Genomic DNA, 18,306 nt, shown 5'->3' on the forward strand with positions numbered 1-18,306 from the left:
GGAACGAACAGAATTCGCCTAAGAATGTGTGATTTAGACTGGGAAACACATGTTTTGTCTATATAGAAAGGTATGCTTTTTACTGTCTGGAACCACTTAAAACTAAGCTTATTCGCCAAGAAAAAGCAATTCACTTTGTGAAACACTAGCTTTGTGTTCATGGGTAAAGTAAACATTCTACTAGCTTTTCCCACTTGGAACGAACAGAATTCGCAAAAGAATGTGTGAATGAGACTGGGAAACACATGTATTGTCTATCCAGAAAAGTATGCTTTTTACCGTCTAGTGCCACTTCAAACTAAGCTTATTCGCCAAGTAACAGCAATTCACTTTGTGAAACACAAGGTTTGTGTTTATCTGATTTGTAAACTTCCTACACGCTTTTCCCAGTCGGAACGAACAGAATTTGCCTAAGAATGTGTGACTTAGACTGGGAAACGCATGTTTTGTCTATATAGAAAGGTATGCTTTTTACCGTCTGGAACCACTTAAAACTAAGCTTATTCGCCAAGAAAAAGCAATTCACTTTGTGAAACACTAGCTGTGTGTTCATGGGTAAAGTAAACATCCTACTAGCGTTTCCCACTTGGAACGAACAGAATTCGCAAAAGAATTTGTGAATGAGACTGGAAAACACATATATTGTCTATCCAGAAAAGTATGCTTTTTACCGTCTAGTGCCACTTCAAACTAAGCTTATTCGCCAAGTTTGCCTACACGCTTTTCCCAATTGGAACGAACAGAATTCGCCTAAGAATGTGCGATTTAGCCTGGGAAACGCATGTTTTGTCTATGTAGAAAAGTATACTTTTTACTGTCTAGAGCCACTTACAACTAAGTTTACTCGCCTAGAAAAAGCAATTCACTTTGCGAAACACTGGCTGTGTTTTCCTGTGTAAACGTAAATATCCTACAAGCTCTTCCCTCTTGGAACGAACAGAATTCGCAAAAGAATGTGTGAATCAGACTGGGAAACACATGTTTGTCTATCCAGAAAAGTATGCTTTTTACCGTCTAGTACCACATCAAACTAAGCTTATTCGCCAAGTAACAGCAATTCACTTTGTGAAACTCAAGGTTTGTGTTTATCTGATTGTAAACTTCCTACATGCTTTTCCCAGTCGGAACGAACGGAATTTCCTAAACAGGTGTGATTTAGACTGGGAAACGCATGTTTTGTCTATATAGAAAAGTATGCTTTTTACCGTCTGGAAGCACTTAAAACTAAGCTTACTCGCCAAGAGAAAGCAATATACTTTGTGAAACACTAGCTGTGTGTTCATGGGTAAAGTAAACATCCTACTAGCTTTTCCCACTTGGAACTAACAGAATTCGCAAAAGAATGTGTGAATGAGACTGGGAAACACATGTTTTGTCTATCCAGAAAAGTATGCTTTTTACCGTCTAGAACCACTTAAAACTAAGCTTATTCGCCAAGTAACAGCAATTCACTTTGTGAAACACAAGGTTTGTGTTTATCTTATTTGTAAACTTCCTACACGCTTTTCCCAGTCGGAACGAACAGAATTTGCCTAAGAATGTGTGACTTAGACTGGGAAACGCATGTTTTGTCTATATAGAAAGGTATGCTTTTTACCGTCTGGATCCACTTAAAACTAAGCTTATTCGCCAAGAAAGAGCAATTCACTTTGTGAAACACTAGCTGTGTGTTCATGGGTAAAGTAAACATTCTACTAGCTTTTCCCACTTGGAACGAACAGAATTCGCAAAAGAATGTGTGAATGAGACTGGGAAACACATGTATTGTCTATCCAGAAAAGTATGCTTTTTACCGTCTAGTGCCACTTCAAACTAAGCTTATTCGCCAAGTTCGCCTACACACTTTTCCCAATTGGAACGAACAGAATTCGCCTAAGAATGTGCGATTTAGACTGGGAAACGCATGTTTTGTCTATGTAGAAAAGTATAGATTTTTACCGTCTAGAGCCACTTACAACTAAGTTTACTCGCCTAGAAAAAGCAATTCACTTTGCAAAACACTGGCTGTGTTTTCCTGTGTAAACGTAAATATCCTACAAGCTTTTCCCTCTTGGAACGAACAGAATTTGCAAAAGAATGTGTGAATGAGACTGGGAAACACATGTTTTGTCTATCGAGAAAAGTATGCTTTTTACCGTCTAGTACCACTTAAATCTAAGCTTATTCGCCAAGTAACAGCAATTCACTTTGTGAAACACAAGGTTTGTGTTTATCTGATTTGTAAACTTCCTACACGCTTTTTCCAGTCGGAACGAAAGAAATTGCCTAAGAATGTGTGATGTAGACTAGGAAACGCATGTTTTGTCTATATAGAAAAGTATACTTTTTACCGTCTGTAAGCACTTAAAACTAAGCTTACTCGCCAAGAGAAAGCAATTCACTTTGTGAAAAACTAACTGTGTGTTCATGCGTAAACGTAAACATCCTACTAGCTTTTCCCACTTGGAACGAACAGAAATCGCAAAAGAATGTGTGAACGAGACTGGGAAACACATGTTTTGTCTATCGAGAAAAGTATGCTTTTTACCGTGTAGTACCACTTAAAACTAAGCTTATTCGCCAAGTAACAGCAATTCATTTTGTGAAACACAAGGTTTGTGTTTATCTGATTTGTAAACTTCCTACACGCTTTTCCCAGTCGGAATGAACAGAATTCGCCTAAGAATGTGTGATTTAGAATGGGAAACACATGTTTTGTCTATATAGAAAGGTATGCTTTTTACCGTCTGGAACCACTTAAAACTAAGCTTACTCGCCAAGAGAAAGCAATTCACTTTGTGAAACACTAGCTGTGTGTTCATGGGTAAAGTAAACATCCTACTAGCTTTTCCCACTTGGAACTAACAGAATTCGCAAAAGAATGTGTGAATGAAACTGGGAAACACATGTTTTGTCTATCCAGAAAAGTATGCTTTTTACCTTCTAGTACCACTTAAAAGTAGGCTTATTCGCCATGTTCGCCTACACGCTTTTCCCAATTGGAACGAACAGAATTCGCCTAAGAATGTGCGATTTAGACTGGGAAACGCATGTTTTGTCTATGTAGAAAAGTATACTTTTTACCGTCTAGAGCCAATTATAACTAAGTTTACTCGCCTAGAAAAAGCAATTCACTTTGTGAAACACTCGCTGTGTTTTCCTGTGTAAACGTAAATATCCTACAAGCTCTTCCCTCTTGGAACGAACAGAATTCGCAAAAGAATGTGTGAATCAGACAGGGAAACACATGTTTGTCTATCCAGAAAAGTATGCTTTTTACCGTCTAGTATCACTTCAAACTAAGCTTATTCGCCAAGTAACAGCAATTCACTTTGTGAAACACAAGGTTTGTGTTTATCTGATTTGTAAACTTCCTACACGCTTTTCCCAGTCGGAACGAACAGAATTCGCCTAAGAATGTGTGATTTAGACTGGGAAACACATGTTTTGTCTTTATAGAAAGGTATGCTTTTTACCGTCTGGAACCACTTAAAACTAAGCTTATTCGCCAAGAAAAAGCAATTCACTTTTTGAAACACTAGCTGTGTGTTCATGGGTAAAGTAAACATTCTACTAGCTTTTCCCACTTGGAACTAACAGAATTCGCAAAAGAATGTGTGAATGAGACTGGGAAACACATGTATTGTCTATCCAGAAAAGTATGCTTTTTACCGTCTAGTGCCACTTCAAACTAAGCTTATTCGCCAAGTTCACCTACACGCTTTTCGCAATTGGAACGAACAGAATTCGCCTAAGAATGTGCGATTTAGACTGGGAAACGCATGTTTTGTCTATGTAGAAAAGTATACTTTTTACCGTCTAGAGCCACTTACAACTAAGTTTACTCGCCTAGAAAAAGCAATTCACTTTGCGAAACACTGGCTGTGTTGTCCTGTGTAAACGTAAATATCCTACAAGCTTTTCCCTCTTGGAACGAACAGAATTCGCAAAAGAATGTGTGAATGAGACTGGGAAACACATGTTTTGTCTATCAAGAAAAGTATGCTTTTTACCGTCTAGTACCACTTAAATCTAAGCTTATTCGCCAAGTAACAGCAATTCACTTTGTGAAACACAAGGTTTGTGTTTATCTGATTTGTAAACTTCCTACACGCTTTTCCCAGTCGGAACGAACAGAAATTGCCTAAGAATGTGTGATTTAGACTAGTAAACACATGTTTTGTCTATTTAGAAAAGTATGCTTTTTACGGTCTGGAAGCACTTAAAACTAACCTTACTCGCCAAGAGAAAGCAATTCACTTTGTGAAACACTGGCTGTGTGTTCATGGGTAAACGTAAACATCCTACTAGCTTTTCCCACTTGGAACGAACAGAATTCGCAAAAGAATGTGTGAATGAGACTGGGAAAGACATCTTTTGTCTATGCAGAAAAGTATGCTTTACCGTCTAGTACCACTTAAAAGTAGGCTTATTCGCCAAGTTCGCCTACACGCTTTTCCCAATTGGAACGAACAGAATTCGCCTAAGAATGTGCGATTTGGACTGGGAAACGCATGTTTTGTCCATGTAGAAAAGTATGCTTTTTACCATCTGGAACCACTTAAAACTAAGCTTACTCGCCAAGAAAAAGCAATTCACTTTGGGAAACACTAGCTGTGTGTTCATGGGTAAAGTAAACATCCTACTAGCTTTTCCCACTTGGAACGAACAGAATTCGCAAAAGAATGTGTGAATGAGACTGGGAAACACGTTTTGTCTATCAAGAAAAGTATGCTTTTTACCGTCTAGTACCACTTAAAAGTAGGCTTATTCGCCAAGTTCGCCTACACGCTTTTCCCAATTGGAAGGAACAGAATTCGCCTAAGAATGTGCGATGTAGACTGGGAAACGCATGTTTTGTCTATGTAGAAAACTATACTTTTTACCGTCTAGAGCCACTTATAACTAAGTTTACTCGCCAGGAAAAAGCAATTCACTTTGAGAAACACTAGCTGTCTGTTCCTGGGTAAACGTAAATATCCTACAAACTTTTCCCTCTTGGAACGAACAGAATTCGAAAAAGAAATGTGTGAGTGAGAATGGGAAACACATGTTTGTCTATCCAGAAAAGTATGCTTTTTACGGTCTAGTACCACTTCAAACTAAGCTTATTCGCCACGTAACAGCAATTCACTTTGTGAAACACAAGGTTTGTGTTTATCTGATTTGTAGACTTCCTACATGCTTTTCCCAGTCGTAATGAATAGAATTCGCCTAAGAATTTATGATTTAGACTGGGAAACGCATGTTTTGTCTATCCAGAAAAGTATGCTTTTTACCGTCTAGGACCACTTAAAACTAAGCTTATTCACCAAGTAACAGCAATTCACTTACTGAAACACAAGGTTTGTGTTTATCTGATTTGTAAACTTCCTACACGCTTTTCCCAGTCGGAACGAAGAGAATTTGCTAAGAATGTGTGATTTAGACTAGGAAACGCATGTTTTGTCTATATAGAAAAGTATGCTTTTTACCGACCGGAAGCACTTAAAACTAGGCTTACTCGCCAAGAGAGAGCAATTCACTTTGTGAAACACTAGCTGTGTGTTCATGGGTAAACGTAAACATCCTACTAGCTTTTCCCACTTGGAACGAACGAATTCGCAAAAGATGTGTGAATGAGACTGGGAAACACATGTATTGTCTATCCAGAAAAGTATGCTTTTTACCGTCTAGTACCACTTCAAACTAAGCTTATTCACCAAGTAACAGCAATTCAATTTGTGAAACACAAGGTTTGTGTTTTTCTGATTTGTCAACTTCCTACACGCTTTTCCCAGTCGGAACGAACAGAATTTGCCTAAGAATGTGTGATTTAGACTAGGAAACACATGTTTTGTCTATATAGAAAAGTATGATTTTTACCGTCTGGAATCAATTAAAACTAAGCTTACTCGCCAAGAGAAAGCAATTCACTTTGTGAAACACTAGCTGTGTGTTCATGGGTAAACGTAAACATCCTACTTGCTTTTCCCACTTGGAACGAACAGAATTCGCAAAAGAACGTGTGAATGAGACTGGAAACATATGTTTGTCTATCAAGAGAAGTATGCTTTTTACCGTCTAGGACCACTTAAAACTAAGCTTATTCACCAAGTAACAGCAATTCACTTAGTGAAACACAAGGTTTGTGTTTATCTGATTTGTAGACTTCCTACACGCTTTTCCCAGTCAGAACGAACAGAATTTGCATAAGAATGTGTGATTTAGACTGGGAAACGCATGTTTTGTCTATATAGAAAAGTATGCCTTTTACCGTCTGGAACCACTTAAAAATAAGCTTACTCGCCAAGAAAAAGCAATTCACTTTGTGAAACACTAGCTGTGTGTTCATGGGTAAAGTAAACATCCTACTTGCTTTTCCCACTTCGTACGAACAGGATTCGCAAAAGAATGTGTGAATGGGACTGGGAAACACATGTTTTGTCTATCCAGAAAAGTATGCTTTTTACCGACTAGTACTACTTAAAAGTAGGCTTATTCGCCAAGTTGGCCTACACGCATTTCCCAATTGGAACGAACAGAATTCGCCTAAGAATGTGCGAATCAGACTGGGAAACGCATGTTTTGTCTATGTAGAAAAGTATACTTTTTACCGTCTAGAGCACTAATAACTAAGTTTACTCGCCTAGAAAAAGCAATTCACTTTGCGAAACACTGGCTATGTTTTCCTTTGTAAACGTAAATATCCTACAAGCTTTTCCCTCTTGGAACGAACAGAATTTGCAAAAGAACGTGTGAATGAGACTGGGAAAAACATGTTTTGTCTATCCAAAAAAGTATGCTTTTTACCGTCTAGTACCACTTAAAAGTAGGCTTATTCGCCAAGTTGGCCTACACGCATTTCCCAATTGGAACGAACGGAATTCGCCTAAGAATGTGCGATTTAGACTGGGAAACGCATGTTTTGTCTATGTAGAAAAGTATACTTTTTACCGTCTATCCAGAAAAATATTCCTTTTATCGTCTAGTACCACTTAAACCTAAGCTTATTCGCCAAGTAACAGCAATTCACTTTGTGAAACACAAGGTTTGTGTTTATCTGATTTGTAGACTTCCTACATGCTTTTCCCAGTCGGAATGAACAGAATTCGCCTAAGAATGTGTGATTTAGACTGGGAAACACATGTTTGTCTATATGGAAAGGTATGCTTTTTACTGTCTGGAACCACTTAAAACTAAGCTTACGAGGGGCGGCACAGGTCTTCCTTGTTGCTGCCGCTGCAGAGAGCCCCTGGGCAGCACCCCACGAGCGAACCTGAGCCTCGGGACCACAGGTAAGACCAAATTTTCTGCTGCAAGAAAGCTGCCTGGTGAGCTTGGGACACACGGAAGCAGAATTTCTCTAGGACCGGGCACGTTCTGTGTTTCCCGGAAGTCCCACACCCGCGGATCCCGGCCCGCAGCAGCTCTCTGCTCCCAGACCCGGTGAGAGAGAGACCCAACCGCCTGGTCAGGTGGGCACTCCTGAGGCTGCAGAGCGGAAGAGACCACCAACACTGCTCACTCCTGCCCACATCCCTGGCCCAAGAGGAAACTGTATAAGGCCTCTGGGCTCCCGTGGGGGAGGGCCCAGGAGCGGCAGGACACCTGCCTGAGACACCGCCGGAACCTGAAAGAAACAGACCGGATAAACAGTTCTCTGCACCCAAATCCCGTGGGAGGGAGAGCTAAACCTTCAGAGAGGCAGACAAGCCTGGGAAATCAGAAGAGACTACTCCCTGCACACACATCTCGGACGCCAGAGGAAAAAGCCAAAGACCATCTGGAACCCTGGTGCACTGAAGCTCCCGGAAGGGGCGGCACAGGTCTTCCTGGTTGCTGCCGCTGCAGAGAGCCCCTGGGCAGCACCCCACGAGCGAACCTGAGCCTCGGTACCACAGGTAAGACCAAATTTTCTGCTGCAAGAAACCTGCCTGGTGAACTCAAGACACAGGCCCACAGGAACAGCTGAAGACCTGTAGAGAGGAAAAACTACACGCCCGAAAGCAGAACACACTGTCCCCATAACTGACTGAAAGAGAGGAAAACAGGTCTACAGCACTCCTGACACACAGGCTTATAGGACAGTCTAGCCACTGTCAGAAATAGCAGAACAAAGTAACACTAGAGATAATCTGATGGCGAGAGGCAAGCGCAGGAACCCAAGCAACAGAAACCAAGACTACATGCCATCATCGGAGCCCAATTCTCCCACCAAACAAACATGGAATATCCAAACACTCCAGAAAAGCAATATCTAGTTTCAAAATCATATTTGATCATGATGCTGGAGCACTTCAAGAAAGACATGAACACACTTAGGGAAACACAGGAAAACATTAATAAACAAGTAGAAGCCTACAGAGAGGAATCGCAAAAATCCCTGAAAGAATTCCAGGAAAAGACAATCAAACAGTTGAAGGAATTAAAAATGGAAATAGAAGCAATCAAGAAAGAACACATGGAAACAACCCTGGATATAGAAAACCAAAAGAAGAGACAAGGAGCTGTAGATACAAGCTTCACCAACAGAATACAAGAGATGGAAGAGAGAATCTCAGGAGCAGAAGATTCCATAGAAATCATTGACTCAACTGTCAAAGATAATGTAAAGTGGAAAAAGCTACTGGTCCAAAACATACAGGAAATCCAGGACTCAATGAGAAGATCAAACCTAAGGATAATAGGTATAGAAGAGAGTGAAGACTCCCAGCTTAAAGGACCAGTAAATATCTTCAACAAAATCATAGAAGAAAACTTCCCTAACCTAAAAAAAGAGATACCCATAGACATACAAGAAGCCTACAGAACTCCAAATAGATTGGACCAGAAAAGAAACACCTCCCGTCACATAATTGTCAAAACACCAAACGCACAAAATAAAGAAAGAATATTAAAAGCAGTAAGGGAAAAAGGTCAAGTAACATATAAAGGGAGACCTATCAGAATCACACCAGATTTCTCGCCAGAAACTATGAAGGCCAGAAGATCCTGGACTGATGTCATACAGACCCTAAGAGAACACAAATGCCAGCCCAGGTTACTGTATCCAGCAAAACTCTCAATTAACATTGAGGGAGAAACCAAGATATTCCATGACAAAACCAAATTTACACAATATCTTTCTACAAATCCAGCACTACAAAGGATAATAAATGGTAAAGCCCAACATAAGGAGGCAAGCTATACCCTAGAAGAAGCAAGAAACTAATCGTCTTGGCAACAAAACAAAGAGAATGAAAGCACACAAACATAACCTCACATCCAAATATGAATAGAAAGGGAAACAATAATCACTATTCCTTAATATCTCTCAATATCAATGGCCTCAACTCCCCAATAAAAAGACATAGATTAACAAACTGGATACGCAACGAGGACCTTGCATTCTGCTGCCTACAGGAAACACACCTCAGAGACAAAGACAGACACTACCTCAGAGTGAAAGGCTGGAAAACAACTTTCCAAGCAAATGGTCAGAAGAAGCAAGCTGGAGTAGCCATTCTGGTATCAAATAAAATCAATTTCCAATTAAAGGTCATCAAAAAAGATAAGGAAGGACACTTCATATTCATCAAAGGAAAAATCCACCAAGATGAACTCTCAATCCTAAATATCTATGCCCCAAATACAAGGGCACCTACATACGTAAAAGAAACCTTACTAAAGCTCAAAACACACATTGCACCTCACACAATAATAGTGGGAGATTTCAACACCCCACTCTCATCAATGGACAGATCATGGAAACAGAAATTAAACAGTGATGTCGACAGACTAAAAGAAGTCATGAGCCAAATGGACTTAACGGATATTTATAGAACATTCTATCCTAAAGCAAAAGGATATACCTTCGTCTCAGCTCCTCATGGTACTTTCTCCAAAATTGACCATATAATTGGTCAAAAAACGGGCCTCAACAGGTACAGAAAGATAGAAATAATCCCATGCGTGCTATCGGACCACCACGGCCTAAAGCTGGTCTTCAATAACAATAAGGGAAGAATGCCCACATATACGTGGAAATTGAACAATGCTCTACTCAATGATAACCTGGTCAAGGAAGAAATAAAGAAAGAAATTAAAAACTTTTTAGAATTTAATGAAAATGAAGATACAACATACTCAAACTTATGGGACACAATGAAAGCTGTGCTAAGAGGAAAACTCATAGCGCTGAGTGCCTGCAGAAAGAAACAGGAAAGAGCATATGTCAGCAGCTTGACAGCACACCTAAAAGCTCTAGAACAAAAAGAAGCAAATACACCCAGGAGGAGTAGAAGGCAGGAAACAATCAAACTCAGAGCTGAAATCAACCAAGTAGAAACAAAAAGGACCATAGAAAGAATCAACAGAACCAAAAGTTGGTTCTTTGAGAAAATCAACAAGATAGATAAACCCTTAGCCAGACTAACGAGAGGACACAGAGAGTGCGTCCAAATTAACAAAATCAGAAATGAAAAGGGAGACATAACTACAGATTCAGAGGAAATTCAAAAAATCATCAGATCTTACTATAAAAACCTATATTCAACAAAATTTGAAAATCTTCAGGAAATGGACAATTTCCTAGACAGATACCAGGTATCGAAGTTAAATCAGGAACAGATAAACCAGTTAAACAACCCCATAACTCCTAAGGAAATAGAAGCAGTCATTAAAGGTCTCCCAACCAAAAAGAGCCCAGGTCCAGACGGGTTTAGTGCAGAATTCTATCAAACCTTCATAGAAGACCTCATACCAATATTATCCAAAATATTCCACAAAATTGAAACAGATGGAGCCCTACCGAATTCCTTCTACGAAGCTACAATTACTCTTATACCTAAACCACACAAAGACACAACAAAGAAAGAGAACTTCAGACCAATTTCCCTTATGAATATCGACGCAAAAATACTCAATAAAATTCTGGCAAACCGAATTCAAGAGCACATCAAAACAATCATCCACCATGATCAAGTAGGCTTCATCCCAGGCATGCAGGGATGGTTTAATATATGGAAAACCATCAACGTGATCCATTATATAAACAAACTGAAAGAACAGAACCACATGATCATTTCATTAGATGCTAAGAAAGCATTTGACAAAATTCAACACCCCTTCATGATAAAAGTCCTGGAAAGAATAGGAATTCAAGGCCCATACCTAAACATAGTAAAAGCCATATACAGCAAACCAGTTGCTAACATTAAACTAAATGGAGAGAAACTTGAAGCAATCCCACTAAAATCAGGGACTAGACAAGGCTGCCCACTCTCTCCCTACTTATTCAATATAGTTCTAGAAGTTCTAGCCAGAGCAATCAGACAACAAAAGGAGATCAAGGGGATACAGATCGGAAAAGAAGAGGTCAAAATATCATTATTTGCAGATGACATGATAGTATATTTAAGTGATCCCAAAAGTTCCACCAGAGAACTACTAAAGCTGATAAACAACTTCAGCAAAGTGGCTGGGTATAAAATTAACTCAAATAAACCAGTTGCCTTCCTCTATACAAAAGAGAAACAAGCCGAGAAAGAAATTAGGGAAACGACACCCTTCATAATAGACCCAAATAATATAAAGTACCTCGGTGTGACTTTAACCAAGCAAGTAAAAGATCTGTACAATAAGAACTTCAAGACACTGAAGAAAGAAATTGAAGAAGACCTCAGAAGATGGAAAGATCTCCCATGCTCATGGATTGGCAGGATTAATATAGTAAAAATGGCCATTTTACCAAAAGCAATCTACAGATTCAATGCAATCCCCATCAAAATACCAATCCAATTCTTCAAAGAGTTAGACAGAACAATTTGCAAATTCATCTGGAATAACAAAAAACCCAGGATAGCTAAAGCTATCCTCAACAATAAAAGGACTTCAGGGGGAATCACTATCCCTGAACTCAAGCAGTATTACAGAGCAATAGTGTTAAAAACTGCATGGTATTGGTACAGAGACAGACAGATAGACCAATGGAATAGAATTGAAGACCCAGAAATGAACCCACATACCTATGGTCACTTGACTTTTGACAAAGGAGCCAAAACCATCCAATGGAAAAAAGATAGCATTTTCAGCAAATGGTGCTGGTTCAACTGGAGGGCAACATGTAGAAGAATGCAGATCGATCCATGCTTATCACCCTGTACAAAGCTTAAGTCCAAGTGGATCAAGGACCTCCACATCAAACCAGACACACTCAAACTAATAGAAGAAAAACTAGGGAAGCATCTGGAACACATGGGCACTGGAGAAAGTTTCCTGAACAAAACACCAATGGCTTATGCTCTAAGATCAAGAATCGACAAAAGGGATCTCATAAAACTGCAAAGCTTCTGTAAGACAAAGGACACTGTGGTTAGGACAAAACGGCAACCAACAGATTGGGAAAAGATCTTTACCAATCCTACAACAGATAGAGGCCTTATATCCAAAATATACAAAGAACTCAAGAAGTTAGACCGCAGGGAAACAAATAACCCTATTAAAAAATGGGGTTCAGAGCTAAACAAAGAATTCACAGCTGAGGAATGCCGAATGGCTGAGAAACACCTAAAGAAATGTTCAACATCTTTAGTCATAAGGGAAATGCAAATCAAAACAACCCTGAGATTTGACCTCACACCAGTGAGAATGGCTAAGATCAAAAACTCAGGTGACAGCAGATGCTGGCGAGGATGTGGAGAAAGAGGAACACTCCTCCATTGTTGGTGGGATTGCAGACTGGTAAAACCATTCTGGAAATCAGTCTGGAGGTTCCTCAGAAAATTGGACATTGAACTGCCTGAGGATCCAGCTATACCTCTCTTGGGCATATACCCAAAAGATGCCTCAACATATAAAAGAGACACGTGCTCCACTATGTTCATCGCAGCCTTATTTATAATAGCCAGAAAATGGAAAGAACCCAGATGCCCTTCAACAGAGGAATGGATACAGAAAAAGTGGTACATCTACACAATGGAATATTACTCAGCTATCAAAAACAACGAGTTTATGAAATTCGTAGGCAAATGGTTGGAACTGGAAAATATCATCCTGAGTGAGCTAACCCAATCACAGAAAGACATACATGGTATGCACTCATTGATAAGTGGCTATTAGCCCAAATGCTTGAATTACCCTAGATCCCTAGAACAAACGAAACTCAAGACGGATGATCAAAATGTGAATGCTTCACTCCTTCTTTAAATGAGGAAAAAGAATACCCCTGGCAGGGAAGGGAGAGGCAAAGATTAAAACAGAGACTGAAGGAACACCCATTCAGAGCCTGCCCCATATGTGGCCCATACATATACAGCCACCCAATTAGACAAGATGGATGAAGCAAAGAAGTGCAGACCGACAGGAGCCTCAAAAATAAAAAGGAGAGAAACTTAGCACTCCCCTTAAAATTTTATAAGACATTTGAAGAGCCACATGAAGCTAAACTCATAAGTTCAATTTTCTAAATCTAACTAAATATATGTTTTAATTTCAGGATCTGTTACAGATAAACATGCTAAGTGGGCATGCACGTGTGTGTATATTTGTGTTCTGTACATAAACATATGCACATATTATTCTGATTTTAAAATGTCTAGTTTTATATTACATACCTCTCATAACCTAGAAAACTAGGTTAAGATAGTCTTGATTAAGAGATATTTCAGAAAGGGTTCATCATCCTTAGCAATTCCGATTGTCTTTGAGATTTCATCTCACTCTGCTCTGAATGGCTAAGGTTAACTAAACAACCAATGTGTCATGCTTACAAAAAATGAGGGGAATGTGCAATTCTTACTCACTGTTGTTAAGAATATAAACTTGAGAAGCCACACTGGACATCATTCTGGAGACATCTCAACGAGCTCAAAATGTCTTCCATGTGACCTAGCTGTACATCTCCGTGGTATATTCCCAAAGGATCCAGGTCTTGCTCCTCAGACATTTACTCAGTGATGTTCACTACTGCTCCATATCCAATAGCTGGGAAATAGAAATAACCAGAATGCCTTTCAGCTGATGAATGGATAATGAAAAGGCCATGCTCATTATATAATGGGATAGTAGCTTCTCAGAGTAAGACAAAGGACTCTAATACAAAGAAGGTTGTTGGGGTTGGGGATTTAGCTCAGTGGTAGAGCACTTGACTAGCAAGCGCAAGGCCCTGGGTTTGGTCCTCAGCTCCTCTCAAGAGGTTGAAGGTAAGCTCTCAATGCTAAAGAAACCACATAATAGAGACAGAACTCTGAAAACTCAATTTCAATCTGACCTGAAACCCCTTTTCCAGTGGTTTAACATTTCTAGAATCAGACCATACCTTTTAAGCCACTGACAGATGGGAACAATCAATGGTCCTGTCCATCCATGACAATCTTCATTTTCGCAATGGACATATGGCAAGATGTCCTTTAAAGATGCAATAGTGGTACTCATATACTGGCATAACATAGCACGTATCCAAATGAAGGCCAGAGGGATTCAGATTTGGCTTTATATTATATAGCAAGTCAAGGAAATCAGGACATTTTGGAAAAGCCATCCCCATCTTAGCTAAAGCAATGCTCAAAATTTGAGAAATGGATGTTTTGAAAATCGCAAAGCTGACAGATGTTTGCCTGAGGTCTGACCACTATATAATATGTCTTCATGCTCATGATGAGTAGAGCAACTGAGTTCAGCTGAGCATAAGTCCTCTCTCCTAAGCTAGACATAGCTTTATAGACTTACAACTACTTTTCTCCCATGTAGCCCAGGGGGTTTGTTTCTCTGACAGCATAAAGCCTGTTTTCTTGAGGTGATGAAGTTTATTAATATGAGGTTCTTTTCATGAGACCAGTGCTGAGTTAAGAAGGTCACATGATCTGGAAGAAGCAAGATAAGTCACTTCCTGTCTATCATGAGGATCTTTTTGAGTTTCATGAGTCTGATAGTGGATGGGGTATGGCAAATACTAACAAAAACTGGAGAAGTGGTGTGGGTGAAATAGAGCAGGCAGTGGAGATAGGTAGGGTACCCTTAAATTAAAGGTGTTTGGCTATTGGGACAGGAATTGTGAATGGCCTGGAACTCTCAGTGTTCTACTGAGTAGATTTTATATGTCAAATTTCTATTAGTATTTACTAAATTTAAATCTGTAGTGTTTGACGTGTTGCTTTCATGATGAGAACAGTGTTGAAATGAAAATCAGCAGGATGTGTCTCTTAGGTATATAACAGAAGTTTAAAATGTAAATAAATTTTATTATTAGTTATTTTGGTATTATCATAACTAAATAGTTTCAGAGTGAAATTAAGAGAGGTATGTGATCACAAAGTAAGTGGGATCTCATGTGCATGGTTCTTAACCTCAAAGAATGACTCATGTAATTACCATCATGTGACCAATGCTTAAGCCACATAGATTTTTCTTAATCTATGATGACTGTAGTGCCCCCATGAGTTCTGATCTTTGAATACATGATCCTCAGATGTTAATACTCTTTAGGAAGTTGGTAAAGCTTGTTTGGAGAAAGTGCATGATGGGGTCCAGGTTTGAGATTTCATGGCCTTGTCCCACTTCCTATAAACCGTCTCTGCCAGGCTTCTTGCTCTTGCCAATAGGAGTGTCTGCCTGCTGGTTGGATGTTCTTTTATCCCTCTGGAACTAAAATAAAAAATAAACTTATTCATGGTATTTAATCTCATAAACCATAATTAACTAACATAAAAATAAGTATACCAGACAGTAGGCTATTGTTCTCAAGATGTTGTGTTGTTCATAGAGGAATGTGAATATCATTGGATCCTTAAACTACAAAAGCAACTGAATGCTCGGAGCTCTATTTGGTGACACTGTGTTTGGAAAGTGATAACAGCCTTGGCCGAGGCTTATGTCATTGAGAGTTCATAGCCTCATCTGACTTCCAGTTTCCTAACTCTGCTTCAAGTTTGAGGTTACAGATGTGATCTTCTGCTCCTCCTGCCATTCTGCTTTCATGGTGGACACTTATCTCTCTGGAACTAAGCCAAAGTAAATGCTTCCTTCTGTAATCTGCCTTGATGATGGTGTCCTAACAGATTAATAGAGAAGTAACACATGCTGTGCCTGTTCTCATTCTCAAGTAATCATAAAGAAGGAAATGCTTCGCACAGCTTCTGGGAGATGATGACTGTGGGCGATGTTTGAGCTTTCTCTACCTTGAAGACTGATGCTACAGGAAGGATTGATTCTTTACTCAAGTTCACTTCTTCTCCAGAGTCTAGTTTTGTTTTAAGGGTTTCTCATGATGCCATATTGGCTGCATTTATGAAGATTCCCTTCACTTCTGGTCCCTTTCCAATGATAATAAAGAGTATATCCTGCGTGAGAGCAAGATAAGTGCATCTCATTTAGGATCTACACTTGCAGAGCACCGGTGTGAGTCTTGAGAAGATCAATGGCTCACAAGGGACAGAGGTAGAGCTATAGGAAGGAAGAGATGTAGAACTGGATCTTCCTTCTCTACTTGTACGTTCTTTCCCCCTCCACTCCAATGCATCACCCTGACAACTGCGGACGTGTTTGAATCAGGTTTTCTTCTGCTGTGATTTAATGATCTTAACTCAATCTCTGGCTCGATGCTCCTGACAATGTTTCCTCTTACTTCACTGTTCTTTCCTATGAATGCCTTTCCCCACTGTGTAGTTCTAATTTCTTACTGAATTTTTGCCTTTAATTTATTATGATCCAACTCACTTCCAATATATAATCCTTACATATAAAATTTAAATCAGTGTTCACAAAGATCTTTTTCTAAATAAATTATTCTGTGTGAGCCATTCATTTGCTTCTATTGTCTTCATGTCAGTGTTTTTATATAGAATGTAACTGGTCCTGTCAGGAACTCATGGGAACTGAAATCTATTCTGCCAGTGATTTACCATGTAAGACTGGGTACTATAAACAATCAGACTGAGGTTTTTGCTTATGTAATTAGCAGGGACAGGGTTAAGACTTTCATGGTTACTGTCAACTTTTATAAAGTATTCAACATTTGTTGTAATATCATTCTTGTACCTGATATGATAAATTTCTTCCAATGCAATATAAGTATCCTTATAGTGAGGATGTTGGACATTCAGTGTTTCCACTGTTAATTTAATAACTTCTTCATAATAGTATAAGCCAAAACAAATGTCATGCTTTGTAATATCTTGTTAGGATTTTAGGATTAATTATTAGTAAAGAAAAAACATTTTATATTTAGGCCCTTAGATTTCAAACATGCCAGATACTTAGATTATATGAATGGTCAGACTATAATGTAATAAAACCATAAAACTGGGTCTGACACCAGTGTGCAGCTGAAGAATAAATTAGAAGAGGGATGTGAGGCAGAGATGTTTGAGAGTGTCACACCTACTGAGCACACTACACTCACACAGCAAGTAAATGTGGATCATTTCTGAAACCAGTAGAAAAAGACTAGAATTTATTCTCCTGTTCTGGTTTCTATGATTTACCAAAACAATATGGCATTATTTTAACAAGTAATATTTACTAGCTTCCTCAACCCTAGTGATGGTTTTTCTAATAATCGGTCACCCAGGGAATTAATTACATAAGAAATTTTTTATTGGATATCTCTTTATTTACATTTCAAATGTTATTCCCTTTCCTGGTTCCCTGTCCATAAGCCACTATCCCCACTCCTTCTTCTATAAGGATGTTCCTCTCCCCAACCGCCGCTCCTTTCTACCCCTGTCTGACATTCCCTTGCACTGGGGATCCAACTTTGGCAGGACCAAGGGCTTCTCCTTCCATTGGTGCCCAATAAGGCCATCCTCTGCTACATATGCAGTTGGAGTGCTGGGTCAGCCCATATATAGTCTTTGGGTAGTGGATTAGTCCCTGGAAGCTCTGGTTGGTTGGCATTGTTGTTCTTATGGGGTAGTAAGCCCCTTCAGCTCTTTTAATCTTTGTCTAATTCCTCCAATGTGGGTCCTGATTTCAGTTCAGTGGTTTGCTGCTAACATTCACTTCTGTATTTGACATGCTCTGGCCGTGTCTCTCAGGAGAGCTCTATATCCAGTTCCTGTCAGCATGTACTCCTTAGCTTCATCCATCTTATCTAGTTTGGTGGCTGTATATATATGGGCCACATGTGGGGCAGGCTCTGAATGGCTGTTACTTCAGTCTCTGCTCTAAACTGTGCCACATATCCCCTCCTATGGATATTCAAAGATTCAAGATGGCCATGAGGATGGATGGAGAAAAAATAATGCTTATTAGAATTGGACAAAGCAGATAGTTTTCCTCACAAATAATCATAAGAGAGTTTCCAAAGAACTCTTATGGCTGGTGTGGGTGTGTCCAGCAGCAGGTAGTCATGGAAGGTACTGGAATCCC

The sequence above is a fragment of the Rattus norvegicus genome, chromosome X, assembly GCF_036323735.1.
Source record: "Rattus norvegicus strain BN/NHsdMcwi chromosome X, GRCr8, whole genome shotgun sequence".
Classification (NCBI taxonomy): Eukaryota; Metazoa; Chordata; class Mammalia; order Rodentia; family Muridae; genus Rattus; species Rattus norvegicus.